The sequence below is a fragment of the Zootoca vivipara genome, chromosome 14 (genome assembly GCF_965207765.1).
Source record: "Zootoca vivipara chromosome 14, rZooViv2.hap1.1, whole genome shotgun sequence".
Lineage (NCBI taxonomy): Eukaryota > Metazoa > Chordata > Lepidosauria > Squamata > Lacertidae > Zootoca > Zootoca vivipara.
In genome coordinates, this window is record NC_142597.1 from 29,876,893 (window position 1) to 29,892,202 (window position 15,310).

Here is a 15,310-nt window from a genome sequence, read left to right on the forward strand (position 1 = left end):
TCCTTGTACCAGGAACACACTCACAGCTTCAGTCCAATGGCCCGAGAGTTGGACATGTTACTTTCTGCAGAATCCACAAAGTCTGAAGAGGGAGTATTGGGGGGGGGAGGAATCCCAAGGTCTGCTTACTGTTCTGTGACATTCTGATTGGTTCTGATAATGGTACCTATATGAGGAAGGTGTGGCTGCGGAAGGAGACTGAGGATCAACACAACTGACTTTGATGGTGAAAGGTGGGACAAATTTGTAGCATGTTGTTGTTTAGTCGTTTAGTCGTGTCCGACTCTTCGTGACCCCATGGACCAGAGCACGCCAGGCACTCCTGTCTTGCACTGCCTCCCACAGTTTGGTCAAACTCATGTTCGTGGCTTCGAGAACACTGTCCAACCATCTTGTCCTCTGTCGTCCCCTTCTCCTAGTGCCCTCAATCTTTCCCAACATCAGGGTCTTTTCCAAGGATTCTTCTCTTCTCATGAGGTGGCCAAAAGTATTGGAGCCTCAGCTTCACGATCTGTCCTTCCAGTGAGCACTCAGGGCTGATTTCCTTAAGAATGGATAGGTTTGATCTTCTTGCAGTCCATGGGACTCTCAAGAGTCTCCTCCAGCACCATAATTCAAAAGCATCAATTCTTCGGCAATCAGCCTTCTTTATGTTCCAGCTCTCACTTCCATACATCACTACTGGGAAAACCATAGCTTTAACTATACGGACCTTTGTCGGCAAGGTGATGTCTCTGCTTTTTAAGATGCTGTCTAGGTTTGTCATTGCTTTTCTCCCAAGAAGCAGGCGTCTTTTAATTTCGTGACTGCTGTCACCATCTGCAGTAATCAAGGAGCCCAAGAAAGTAAAATCTCTCACTGCCTCCATTTCTTCCCCTTCTATTTGCCAGGAGGTGATGGGACCAGTGGCCATGATCTTGGTTTTTTAGATGTTGAGCTTCAGACCATATTTTGCGCTCTCCTCTTTCACCCTCATTAAAAGGTTCTTTAATTCCTCCTCACTTTCTGCCATCAAGGTTGTGTCATCTGCATATCTGAGGTTGTTGATATTTCTTCCGGCAATCTTAATTCCGGCTTGGGATTCATCTAGTCCAGCCTTTCGCATGATGAATTCTGCATATAAGATAAATAAGCAGGGAGACAATTTGTAGCATACCAGACCTCTAAAACTGAACTTGGAGAAGGAGGCGATTACCTGTACCAGGTAAGAGGGAAAGTGAGGGGACCTCCAGAAATACAGGACAGACTTGTGAATGGCCTATAGCCCAATCTTTTATATGTTTGATGGTGGAACAGAACATTAAAATGCAATAATCTATTAAACATTAAAAGCTTCCCTAAACAGGGCTGCCTTCAGATGTCTTCTGAAAGTCTGGTAGTTGTTTTTCTCTTTGACATCTGATGGGAGGGCGTTCCACAGGGCGGGTGCCACTTCCGAGAAGGCCAAAGTCTTTGGAACATCAAAGACTTCCTTTGCCCCCTCCCCTTTTTGAGGATTTCTGCATCCCTTGTTCCCTGGCTAACCTGTCCAAAAAGAGTGTGGTACGTAAGGAGGTGCTTCTTAAGGCCAACCCACCACCACCACCCAGTTGGCCCCAGTGGATTTCTCTCTAAAAACATAATCACTTAAGGGGTGCCTGCTGGATCACGCCAGTGGCTCATCTAGTCCAGCCTCCTCTTCTCACAGTGGCCAACCAATTGCCCATTTTGGGAAACCAGGAAGCAGGATTCAAGCACATGAGCACTCCTCCCACACACACACATGACTTGTACCAACTGGTTTTCACTTGCTTTCTCACAACCGGGGATTATAGTTTTTAGTGTGTGATGTTGTATTGTAATTCTACTATTTTTTGTTGTGAGCTGCCAGAGTGGCTGGGGCAACCCAGTCAGATGGGCAGCATATAAATAATGATCATTCCAAAGATAAATATGTGATGGGCTTTATCTCAGTTTCTGCCTTTATCTCTTTCCCCCTTTTGGACTTTAGAGTGTGAGGCAGGGGGCAAGTCAATCCTCGAAGCAGGAGGGAGATATATTGGCAGTTCTGGTTCAAGGTAAAGCTTTAGCTAAAAGGCTAAAGAACATGCAGTGCTCTGTCTGGTTGGCACAAGAGACAAGCCAGGTCTTTCTGAGAGACAAAGAGTGTACTATAATGTTCTGGTCACCTCACCTCAGAAAGGAGTTGGAAAGTTTCAGAAAAGGACAACCTGATAGAAGTTTATAAAATCACGCACAGCATGGAGAAAGTGGACTGAGAAAAGTTTTCCTCCCTCTCTCCTGACACCAGAACTCATGAACATCCAACAAATGTTGGAAGATTCAGGACAGCTAAAATGACTACTTCACACAGCGCATAGTTAAATTATGGAATGCGCTTCCACAGGAAGCAGTGATGGCCACCAACTTAATAGCTTTAAAAGAGGATTAGAGAAATTCACGGAGGATTAGAGGCCTATTGATGGATACTAGCAATGATAAGAAGTCTGCAGGAATGCTGGCTTGTGTTGATAGAAAAGATGTGTTTATAAAAAAGAAAGAGCAGGTGGTCTAATCAGGGTTACGGGGGGCTCCATTGACATTTCCTCTAGCTCTTCTTGAAGGCAGAGAGCAGAGATTTTAAAAACCTGGTGCTTCATTTAACTCTTAGACTCTAAGGAGGCATCCCCAAACTGCGGCCCTCCAGATGTTTTGGCCTACATCTCCCATGACCCCTAGCTAACAGGATCAGTGGTCAGGGAAGATGGGAACTGTAGTCCAAAACATCTGGAGAGCCGAAGTTTGGGGATGCCTGCTCTAAGGCCATCATGGCAGCCAGTCTGGCTTCTATGAAAGACTCTCCCAGAAAGTGGCCTCTGAAGTTGGCAAGTGTGCCTATCCTACCTTGGTACAATATGCCATGTTTAGGGGCTTCTGTTCATGCAAAGTACCACCTACTTACTAGCAGCTTTTAAAAACCACCTTGCATACCCCTCAAAGGTCCTGATTTAATCGGGACATCCCAAATTGACAGAAGCTGCCCTGGTTTCTGATCCCAATCTGGGATGCCCTGATTTTCCAGATGCAGCACAGGCTCCATCTTCCCAGGGGTTGCTCTAGGCTGCATGGCATCTCCTAACATGGCGTGGGCTGCAGTGACTTTCCAGGGGCTGCTACAGGCCATGCTGCATCTGGAGATACACCATCTTGTGAGCAGGAGCCCAAAAACAGCAAAAGACAGCAATGGAAATATAGAGGAGGGGCGAGCGACAGAGATGGGGTGGTGGTTGGGGGTGCCCTGGCGCCCCAAATTTTTGTCACAAAATGTTGGAGGGTTACTTATGACCTTGTTGGTTTCCAAAATGTGGCTGCAAGAGGGATCCAGTTCCATACTTCTTTGGTATGTTAATTTACCCATCAGACGGTCCTCAGTTCTCCTGCTGGCTTCTTCCAAAAATAAACATTTGATGAGCTTCATCTCTTGTCTCTTGCTGAATCCATCTCTTCCCTGGTAATCCCAAAGCGAAGTGGGATGGGACAGAAAAGGGAGGTGGCAGGACCCTAGAATTGCTTGAACACATTTAACAAAGAAATGGGAAAGACAGGGAAAGTGAATCAAGGAAGTTAACCTCAGCAGTTCTCATTGAGAGTAGAAAAACCATCAGTACATGAATTTAAGCATTAAAAAAATAATTTGAGCCATTCAGGTGTCAAAATGCTCATCTCCACTTGAAATTGACAAATGTTCGAGGGAAGGGTGCTTTAAGAACCCTGCCTCTCCCTCAAAAGGCAAATGCTTCAGCTTTCTATGAAGATCAATTTATTCCCTCCAGCTGAAGTCCTCAAAGCAGGCAATCTATAAACAGACACTAGAAGGTGCTGTAGTTAAAGACATGGCCATTCAGCCTTCACCTGCAACACAGAAAAAGCAATATATGATCTAGTCTAGTGGACCGATCAGCCCATTTCTTGCACACAAACAGGCTGAGATCGCTTCGTAACAGGCAAGTGTCATTGACTTCAAGGGAACAAACTCATTGCTTAAGGGTCTGGGGCTCCTTGTACCAGGAACACACTCACAGCTTCAGTCCAATGGCCCGAGAGTTGGACATGTTCCTTTCTGCAGAATCCACAAAGTCTGAAGAGGGAGTATTTTGGGGGGGGGGAATCCCAAGGCCTGCTTACTGTTCTGTGACATTCTGATTGGTTCTGATAATGTACCTATATGAGGAAGGTGTGGCTGTGGAAGGAGACTGAGGCTCAACACAACTGACTTTGATGGTGAAAGGTGGGACAAATCTGTAGCACACCAGACCTCTAAAACTGAACTTGGGGAAGAAGGCGATTACCTGTACCAGGTAAGAGGGAAAGCGAGGGGACCTCCAGAAATACAGGACAGAATTGTGAATGGCCTATAGCTAAAAAGTAGTAGACAAGCCCAATCTTTTATATGTTTGATGGTGGAACAGACTCCCTTAGAAAGCAGTAGGCTCTCCTTCATTGGAGGTCCTCAAACAGAACTTGGGTGGCCATCTTTCTGGGATCCTGTGGTTCCTGAATTGCAAGGGGCTGGACTAGGTGACTCTTGGGTTCCCTCCCAACTCTACAATTCTATTATTGTATGTTGTTGCTCCTTGGCCTGGACCCGAACCTTTTGGTGCCAGCATTCTCAAGGATTGTGGCGGGGGGACTCCCTTCTTCCACTGATAGCTCGGGGGGTCTTCATCAACCCAGAGGGTCCCCCTCAAGGGCATCCTCAGCATTGATTTCACGGGAATGTTCCTGATCCTGGACCTGTGGTATGTCCTGTTTATCCTTTGAGGACTCTGTGTCATGAACCAGGTTGGAGATAGGGATGGTATACAAAGGGACACCAGGAGGAGCTTTAGGTATTGAGCATCACAGAAGCCCAGGTTGCTCCTGGAAAGGTCCTGAAATCTCCTCTCCCTCTCCAGGCAGCATGAAGATCTCTGGAGCTGCTGTCACCTTCCTCCTCCTCCTGGCTACTCCACGTGAGTCAATTCCTCTTCTCTCCCTTGATAATTGTTCTAGGGAGATTTGGGACTCACACCAGAGTTCATCGTGTTTATCCCATGGTCCTGATGGTCCTGGGGGATGGAGATAGATGGAGCAGGGGTCAGATCAGATTATATCAGGCAGGCACCTTCACTGTACTCTTTTTGGCGCCTGCAAAAATAATTTTTGTTTAGACAAGCCCGGCCAAAAGTTGATACGAGTTTTAAATCCAATTGTAATGTGTTGTTGTTTTAACTTTTTAAAAGTATTAAATTGTTATTCATTTTAAAAATTGATCATTTTATTGCTTTATCCCTTTTTGTAAAGAGCTTTGAGGGCTTGTTTGTTTTCTTTTTACAACCAATTAGTGCATAAATCTTATGAAATAGGTCAGCCAGTGTGGTCACTGTTCAGGACCTAAAATGTCGGGTAACTCAACCATGGCTCCATCTGGTACGCAGGCTGATACCCTACCTGCCCGCGGACTGTCTCGCAAGAGTGGTGCATGCTCTAGTTATCTCCCACTTGGACTACTGCAATGCGCTCTATGTGGGGCTACCTTTGAAGGTGACCTGGAAACTACAACTAATCCAGAATGTGGCAGCTAGACTGGTGACTGGGAGCATCCGCCGGGACCATATAACACCGGTCCTGAAAGACCTACATTGGCTCCTAGTATGTTTCCGAGCACAGTTCAAAGTGTTGGTGCTGACCTTTAAAGCCCTAAACAGTTTCGGCCCAGTATACCTGAGGGAGCGTCTCCACCTCCATCGTTCAGCTGAGATCCAGCGCCGAGGGCCTTCTGGCGGTTCCCTCACTGCGAGAAGCAAAGCTACAGGGAACCAGGCAGAGGGCCTTCTCGGTAGTGGCGCCCGCCCTGTGGAATGCCCTCCTATCAGATGTCAAAGAGTTAAACAACTACCTGACATTTAGAAAACATCTGAAGGCAGCCCTGTTTAGGGAAGTTTTTAATGTGTGACATTTTAGTGTATTTTAATCCTTGTTGAAAGCCACCCAGAGTGGCTGGAGAAACCCAGCTGGATGGGCGGGGTACAAATATATTATTATTATTATTATTATTATTATTATTATTATTATTATTATTATGTTTGCTCTTCTCAGCCCTTACAGGTCGGCGGGAGCCCGTTCCCGGCTGCTGCCTAAGGAACTCTAAAGTTCCAATCCCAAAGAGTGAAGTCGAGGATTATGCCCTTAGCTGGCCTTACTGCCTGCGTTCTGTGGAGTGAGTTTTTGGGAATGGGCAAAAGCCAGGAGGCCTGTTGGCCAATTGGCGGGGAAGGGGTTGAAGAAACATGGTGAATGAAGGGTTAAGCATTTGGGCGCCGTTTGTTTGTTTGGAAGGGGAAGGCAGCAGAGAAGCCAGAATAGAGATTGAGATAGTCCGGAGGGGGTCGGAGGGAAGAGCAGGAATTAGCTCAGTGGTAAGAGCATCTGGTTGGCATGCAGAAGGTCCCGGCTTTAATCCCCAACAGCATCCACAATAGGGCTAGGAAAGACCCCTGCGTGAAAATGCTGGAGAGTTCCTGCCAGGTCAGGTAGACATTACTGAGCTAGATGGAGCAATGGTCCGACTCATCAAAAGGCAGCTTCATTAGCTGAGACTGGCTTTGTTGTTATGTTTCGTTCAGTTTTCCAGCATTAAGTTCAACACTTGCAGGTGTCTTGGGACCCTTTTGCTCCGAGATATATATGCATTTTCACAAGCAAATCCCTCAGCACAGAGTGTATGCTTGGAACATCATTTTCACTAGTACAGATATTTTGTCTCCATTCTTTAATGGGAGAAATATATAGGGGAAATTCAGAGCAATTTTTGAAAGCAAGCTGTATTCCAGCAGGCATACTGGCTTGGGAAGTGGGAATTGTCTAGGTGGGCATTCAGGTGTGAGCAGAGCCAATTTCTGCCCCATCTCTACAGCCCGCTGGGGGCACAGGGTCTGAGTCAAGGGTGGGCCCGGTGCCTTGCATTGTGGCAGGTGGACTGCCCAAATTAAAGTGGGGGGGGGCCCTTGGGCTAATGGAGAATTAAAATGGTATACTCAGTGGCCGACTGTGGATGCTTGACTTTTTCTGACAGGTTTCATCTCAAGCATGGTAAATTCAGGTGTGCTGACCCAGATGAAAAGTGGGTCCATGATCTCATGGAATACATAGACAGCCTTCAAGATGAAGATGAAGACACCTGCTGAAACTAGCACCAATTGCAGAGCCCTTCCTACCAGATGCCACCCTTAGCCTCAGCAACCCCATGGCTGCTTTGCTGGACTTTCTCCCTCTCTCCCCCCTTCCCCAAAGTTTTTGGCACCTTCACACTGAACAGAGCCTTAGGCCCTGTCAGCACTATGCATTTAAATCAGGCATTCCCAAACTTCGGCCCTCCAGATGTTTTGGACTACAATTCCCATCCTCCCCGACCTGGTCCTGTTAGCTAGGGATCATGGGAGCCGTAGGCCAAAACATCTGGAGGGCCTCAGTTTGGGGAGGCCTGATTTAAATCATACCACTTTAAACCATACCCTCCAACGTTCCTCAGATGAAAATAGGGATGTTTCTCGCTCTGAAGTTGACAAGTGTCCCTTTCTTACCTTGGTACAATAGACATCATGACGCACAACTTTCCCGTTTTTAGCAGGACATTCCAGAATTGGAACTTGTGAACTTGAGAAAACGCAAGTCCAGCCTCCTATATCACTGCTTAGACCACCTTCCCCTTCTCTGCTCTGAGAGTGTCAGCAAATCAGTTCTCCTACTGGCTTATTGCTAAAATAAATATGTGACGGGCTTCACTTCTGTCTTTTGCTGTGTCTTTCTATTTGCTGAAAATCCCAAAAATGGTAAGGGTTAGACCAGAAAAGGGAGGAAGGGGTTTAGAGTTATTTGATTTTATTCTGTGAACTGCTCTGAGACCTCCGGGTACAGGGTGGTATATAAATTCAATCAATCAATAAAACTAAATCCAATAATTCCCTCCATTCAAAACCCCCAAAGCAGACAATCAATAAGCAATCACCAAGAGGTGTGATATGTAGCCATTCAGAACTCTGCAGTAAATGATATTTGAGCTACAATATAGAAAAAGCCAAATATGATCTAGATCCCACACTCAATCAATTTATTGCATACTAACAGGCACTTCATCTTCAAAATCAGATGGCCTCATCACAGGTCAGCCACTCTGAACTCAAGGAAACAAATACATTTCCCCGAGGGCCAGGAGCTCCTTGTACCAGGAACAAACCCATAGCTTCGGTCCAGGGGCCAGAGAGTTGGACGTATCCCTTTCTGCAGAATCAATGAAGCCTGAAGAAGGGGCATAGAAGGAAAATCCCAAGTCTTGCTTACTGTTCTGTGACATTTTGATTGGCCTTGATAAAGTTATTGCCTTACTGTGTGCTATTGGATTCTTCTTATCAAGAACAAGAGGTCCCTTTCATTCCCACAGCACCACTTTTTTCAAGACTGCCACCCACTCCCTTGAGTACCTTGCCCCCCAAAAGTGTGATTGGTTGATAGTTATTGTATTTCATGGGACAGGCTAGGTTTTGGTTTTGGGTTGGGTTGTAGAGGGGAACCACCAGCTGTGCAGCAAAAGGGAATTCAATGCAGACGTTGGTGGTATGGCTTGCTGTCAACCAAGATGTCTGCACAATCTGTCTTCCTCCAACCACGGAAGGTAAAATGTTCTGTACATATTCTAAAAAGCAATTTCCCCTTGCACAGTTTGTTTGGCACATTTGAACTCCAGATTCCACTCCTTTCTAAGTTCCTGAACATCCAGCTTCCAAAAATATACAAAGCATCTGTGAATGGTTATGGGCTCAGCTTTCTGTGAAGATCAATTTATTCCCCTCCAGCTGAAGTCCTCAAAGCAGACGATCTATAAACAGACACCAGGAGGTGCTGTATTTAAAGACATGGCCATTCAGCCCTCGGTGGTGATATCTGAACTGCAACGTACAAAAGCAATATGTGATCTAGTGGATAGATCCCACAATCAGCCCATTTCTTGCACACAAACAGGCCCACTCTCCATCTTCAAATTCTGATTACTTCGTAACAGGTAGGCCACCTTGACCTCAATGGAACAAACTCATTGTTTGAGAGTCTGGAGCTCCTTGTACCAGGAACCATAGCTGCCAAGTTATCCCTTTTTTAAAGGGATTTTCCCTTATGCTGAATAGGCTTCCTCGCGAGAAAAGGGAAAACTTGGCAGCTATGCCAGGAACAAACCCACAGCTTCGGTCCAGTGGCCAGAGAGTTGAACATGTCCCTTTCTGCAGAATCCATGAAGCCTGAAGAGGGAGCACAGGAGGAAAACCCCAAGTCTTGCTTACTGTTCTGTGACATTTTGATTGGTCTTGATAAAGTTATTGCCTTACTGTGGGCTATTGGATTCTTCTTATCAAGAAAAAGACGTTCCTTTTATTCCCACTTTTGGGGGGGGGGGGCTGTCTATCACCCACTCCCTTGAGTACCTTGCCCTTAAAGAGTGTGACTGGTTGATAGTTATTGCAACCTATTGTCATTTTTTTATTTTTTAAATAAATTTATTTATTTGGTTTTTCAAATTAAAATTTTACAGGGATATATCAAACATAAATCATCAAAAGAAGGTTCCAATGAATCCCCTGGACTTCCACCCTCCCCTTTGTGGGTCCTATTATTTATCATTTCCTTCCTCATCTTTTATGGTAGTCCAAATCTTTTACATCTCCATGGTATCCAGAATTCACCCTTAAACTACAAGTGATATTCCAATCCTACTAACAATTTTAACTGTTTACAATGGTCTTTAAGATAAGTTATAAATTTTCCCCATTCCTTATTTAAAAAATTTTAAGGAATGGCCATAGGGAGTTGGGTATGTGAGAAGATGGAAAGGTGATATCTTCAAAATATATAAAGGGCCGTCACACAGAAGATGGGGGAAACTCGTTTCCTGCTGCTCCAGAGGGTGTGAGCAGAACCAATGGATTCAAATGACAAGAATGGAGATTCCAACTAAACGTTAGGAAGAACTTTATGACAGTAAAAGCTGTTTGGCAATGGGACAGGTGACTTTGGAAGGTGGTGGACTCTCCTTTGCTGGAGGTTTTTAGACTGAGGTGGATTATTAAACCTGTCAGGGATTATTTAGCTGTGATTCCCACATTACAAGGGAATGACCCTAGGGCAGGCATCCCCAGGCTTCGGCCCTCCAGATGTTTTGAACTACAATTCACATCTTCCCCGACCACTGGTCCTGTTAGCTAGGGATCATGGGAGTTGTAGGCCAAAACATCTGGAGGGCCGCAGTTTGGGGATGCCTGCCCTAGGGCATATCTGTCAACTTTCGGATTTGAAAATAAGGGATCAGCAGCAGCCTCACCTGTCTACGGTATATCTAACAATCCAGGATAGCAGCAGGAAACGGTGCTGAAATAAGGGAATTTCCAGCAAAAAAAGGGAAGGTTGACAGCTGTGGCTTGGAATAAGGGAGTTTCCCGCAAAAAAAGGGGGGGGGGTTGACAGCTATGCCCTAGGGGTCATGGTTGAAGAGTTGGTTCTATGGTTCAAGGCAGCTGGGACTGACCACCTCTCACAAGGCACCATTAATTGTCTTCTCACCCCAGCTGGCCAATCCCATTTTGTGACCCCCTTAACCAAGGATCAAGCATGCATAGGAATTGTGATAGGGTGTGGGTTGAGGTGGGTGCAGGCCCTGCCCTCTCCTGCCTAAATATAAGGGGAAGATGCAACTGGGGGAGGAGACAGCACTGAGAGTAACTGGCTTTGAAGGTATAAGGTAGGAGGACTCTGTAGCAAAGGAGTTTGTTCCAAAAATTGACCTTGGAGAAGGAGGCAAGGTAAGTGGGAAGTATTCTGAGAAGAGGAACACAGTGAACTCAAGAAATTCAGAACAGGATTATGGAAGGTCTGGAATGAAAACGAGGCAGGCAAGCCAATCCTTTCTATGTGGGACTGTCCATCACTTGAGGGCAGCCATCCAAGCTTTGCACTCAACTGATCAAATACTGGCTTCCAGGTAGATCTCTGCTTTCTCACACAGGGTAACAAACCCAGTAGCTTTCTAAAGGACCCAGACTAAGCTCCTGCCACTTGGGAACTAAGCCATTTCATAGGGGACCCACCATGTGAAATACTCTCCCTATTGAGAGTTGGAGGTCACCCACAGTAGTGTTTTCACCATCAGTGAAACACCTGTTTGTTTACCCAGCCTTTTACCAACTGCTAGTAAAGGTTCCCTATTGTCTTCGGGGCCTTTGCTGTTTTCACTTCTAAGTACTCTTTTTTTAGAGATTACTGTCATGTTTTATGATGTGAACCACTCTGGTATTTTTGATAACAAAAAGCAGTATATAAATTCCAAAAATTAGTTAATTAGTTAATTAAACCCTAAGATCCAGATTGGGAGGCCGTATGTCAGATGAACAGAGGACTTCACTGTATAAGCCTGATTGGCAGTAGGAATTATTATTATTATTATTATTATTATTATTATTATTATTATTTATATGCCACCCATCTAACTGGGTTGTGCCACTCACTCTATACGGCTTCCAACAAATTAAAACACAGTAAGATATCAAACATTGAAAACTTCCCTATATAGGGAACTTCCCTATAAAATGATCCCACCTTGCAGAAAGAAGACTCTTGCAATAAATTGCCCTTCAAGAAAACATCAAAGACCTGAGTTTCTCCCAGCAACTGAAAGGCTAAAGCAGGACTCTGTCCTCCTAGACCACACCAAACCACAACTGCTAGCAGAGGAGTTCCAGGAATTGCTTACTCATGAGTAGGCTGCTTACTCATGAGAAGGTCCCTTTTGCTCAAGTGTTCCATATGTTGATGCATGCTGTGCTGTTGCTTTTGGGCTCAGCCCTGGCCTTCTGAAGGACCAATGGAGGGGGAAAGAGAGAGAGCTGCATAGACTCACAGAATTGTACAGTTAGAAGGGATACCCACAGGGCATCTAGCCCAACTCCCCGCAACCTCCTCCCCTGACAGCTCCAGGGCTTCTTAAGCAGGTCTCTCAGCCTGGAAGGCCTGTGAAGAGGTTCCTTAGCATTTGTTCAGAGGGGACCCTGCCTGCTCCTGGATCCATAGCTGCCAAGTTATCCCCTTTTTAAAGGGATATTCCATTATGCTGAATAGGCTTCCTCGCGAGAAAAGGGAAAACTTGGCAGCTATGCCTGGATCTGTGTCCTGGTTGTCCTCTGAGGACTCAGTGTCTGGTATTGGGTCAGAGCTGGGAATGGCATATCAAAGGAGAGGTGGAGGAGCTTTAGGTGGTGAGCATCACAGAAGCAGAGGAAGCCTCTGAAGTGGTCCTGAAATCTCCTCTTCCTCTCCAGACAGTATGAAGATCTCAGGGGCTACTGTTGCCTTACTCCTTGCTGTGGCAGCTCTGCGTGAGTCAACCTGACTTTAAATTTGTACATTCCAGCCACAAAAGGTCAAGTGCTAGGGTTTTTTATATAATAATAAACAACCTCTCATCATCATCACAGTATGAGGACGCATTCCACCCCAAAAAGCCACCAGAAGAGGGGACGGAATAATAGAAGAATAGAGTTGAAAGGAACCACGTGTCCTTTATAAATCCAACCCCCTGCAGTGCCTGACAGATGGACACCCAACCTCTTCTTAAAAATCTCTGAAGAAGGAGAGTCCATCACCTTTTGAGGGAGTCCATTCCACTGTTGAATGTTCTTCCTAATGTTTAGGGCTGTGAAGGATATGGCCCTGGATTTGAGAGAAAGACAGGGAGGCCTGGCAGAAGGGAAGACCCACACAGGCCCCAGCCCTGATGTCTTTCAACATAAGTGCCTCCGCATAGAGAGAGGCAAGGGGTGCGAACCTCCGGTCAAGTGGGTGGTGATGTCTCTGGAGGCTTGTTGCAAAGAAACTCCCATAGCTTTAGCTCTTGGGCATCTTACACATTTCATAATATGAATAGCAATGCCTGCTCTCCCCAGCTCTCCAGGCTCGACGGGATGCTCCACCTGGCTGCTGCACTGCCCATTATCCAGAAAGTGTGCTTTCCACTGTTGTGGAGGATTATTTCTACCCCAGCCCTACATGCAATCTGCCTTCTGTGGTATAAGTTTTGGGGAATGGGTGAAAGCCAAGGGGTCAATTGACCAATGGTGGGGGATCAGGAAAGATGGGAAACAAAGACTTAAGCATTTGGGAGCTGGGTTTGGGTTTGGGGGGTGGGGTGGAGAGATCATAGGAACAATTTATTGAGAAAATCAGGAGTGGGTCGGAGGGAAAAGGAGGAGCTGAGACTGATATTGCTTCCCCACTAGGGAAGGGCAGATCTTTCAGTTTCAATTTCTCTCAATTTTCCCATTTTAAATTCAGCATTCTGTTACACCTTTGTTCCAAAATATGTGATTTCCCCAGGAAAGAGTGCTTGTTTGTATATTATTTTCGCTAACAGAGACATTTCTGTCTGCACTGGAGAACTGTATCCAAAATTCAGAGAAGTCCAAGTATTTAAGGTGGGCATGCTGCTTTGGGAAGCAGGGATTTGGCTGGCAGGCTCGCATTTAATGGTGAGCAGAATGAATTTCTGCCCCCTCTCTACTGAGGACATGGGATCTGTGGCGAGGTCAGGCCTGGTGCCTTTTAACAAGGAAGGTGACCTGCCTGCCTGTTTTACCAGTTCCAGGAGAAGTGGAGAAATAATGGAGAAATAAATGGTCCTGTTCAGTGGCCCATTGAAAATGCATTTGGGACTTTTTGTCCAGAGAAAAAGCAAATAAGAGGTGACACGACAGAAGTTTATAAAAATGATGCATGGCATGAGGAAATGGGTAGCAAAACCCAGCCAGTAAATAATAAAGTAGTGGTTGTTGTTGTAGTTGCTTTGTTGTTGTTGTTAGTCTCCCTCTCTCATAACACTAGGCCATAATGTGAACACACCCTCTGTCCTCCTAGGACAGAGAAGAGAGTCTTTCTTCATGAAGCACATCATTAAACAATGGAACTCCTTCCCTCAGGAGGCAGATATGGCCACCAACATGGAAGAGAAAGCGTAAAAGAAAATTAGATAAATTCATGGAGGAGATGGCTCTTGATGGCCACTAAGCCATGACGACAATGCTCCATAGCTGCCAAGTTATCCCTTTTTTAAAGGGATTTTCCCTTATGCTGAATAGGCTTCCTCGCGAGAAAAGGGAAAACTTGGCAGCTATGTGATGCTCTGCCCCCACAGATGGAACCGGGATGCTTCTCCACAGTGGCGTAGCAAAGTCAGGTGGTACCCGGTGCGAAAAAATGTTTGTCACCCCACACACACACACACACACATATTGCAGGCCCCAGAGTTGTTGAGCTTTTTTAAGGAGGGTTGGCTGCGGAACAGATACACCCGCAGATCGCGCTAATCCAACCGACGAGCACATGAAACTGTGCCAGCGCTGCCAGCTAGGGGTGCACTCGCATCCCTGGCGGGTGGATTTTAGCAGTAGGCACAATCGTTGTCATGAAAATCTGCCAGTTGATCACACAAATACGCCAGCGCCACCCGCCAGGCTGATGCCGGGCATATTTGCGCAATCAGAGGGCAGATTTTCATGATGACAATCATGCCAATCGTGATCCGCCCAGGAGGATTTTGTCACACACACACACACCCAGGCATGACACCTGGGACGGACCGCAGCCCCCTTGCAACGCCCCTGCTTCTCCACTAGAGTGGTTCTCTCGTTCTCAGGCCCCGTTTGCTGGTTTCCTGCAGGCAACTGTTTGGCCACTAGGAGGACAGAAGGCTGGTCGAGATGAACCTGATCCATTAGGGCTCATCTTATGCTCTTATGCAGGCATCCCCAAACTTCGGCCCTCCAGATGTTTTGGTCTACAATTCCCCTCTTCCCCGACCACTGGTCCTGTTAGCTAGGGATCATGGGAGTTGTAGGCCAAAACATCTGGTGGGCCGCAGTTTGGGGATGCCTGCTCTTATGGCTTCTCCTTTCCTTGACAGGTTTGTTTTGCTTAACCAGAAGGAGCTCTGCGCTAACCCAAAAGCTGAATGGGCCATTAAACTTGTGAGTTTATTGGACAAAAAGTACGGGATCTCCTCCTGAACCATTGTCACTCTGCCTGATTTCCATTGTGTGGCTGCAGGATGAATTCGTTTCCATACCAAATTGTATGGAAGTAGCACTTCTTCTTTTTTGCAAGCGCTTTGCTCTCTTAACTGAGTGAAAGAGAGCTTGAGAACACATAGCTACAGCCATCTGCATCCCTTCTTAGACCAATTGCTGCTTATCTGTTCTGAGCC

The 15,310-nt window shown here is 46.1% G+C and overlaps 1 protein-coding gene across 1 annotated transcript in view; it reads right to left on the reverse strand.

Annotated features, from left to right (window-relative positions):
* Window positions 1-14,669, reverse strand: part of LOC118096740 (C-C motif chemokine 22) — a 79,686-nt gene extending 65,017 nt beyond the window's left edge. Inside the window, exon 1 of the mRNA XM_088658111.1 lies at window positions 14,656-14,669. The gene's annotated coding sequence lies outside the window, so the exon portion shown is untranslated. The remainder of the gene's footprint in view (window positions 1-14,655) is intronic.
* Between the last annotated feature and the right edge of the window lie 641 nt (window positions 14,670-15,310).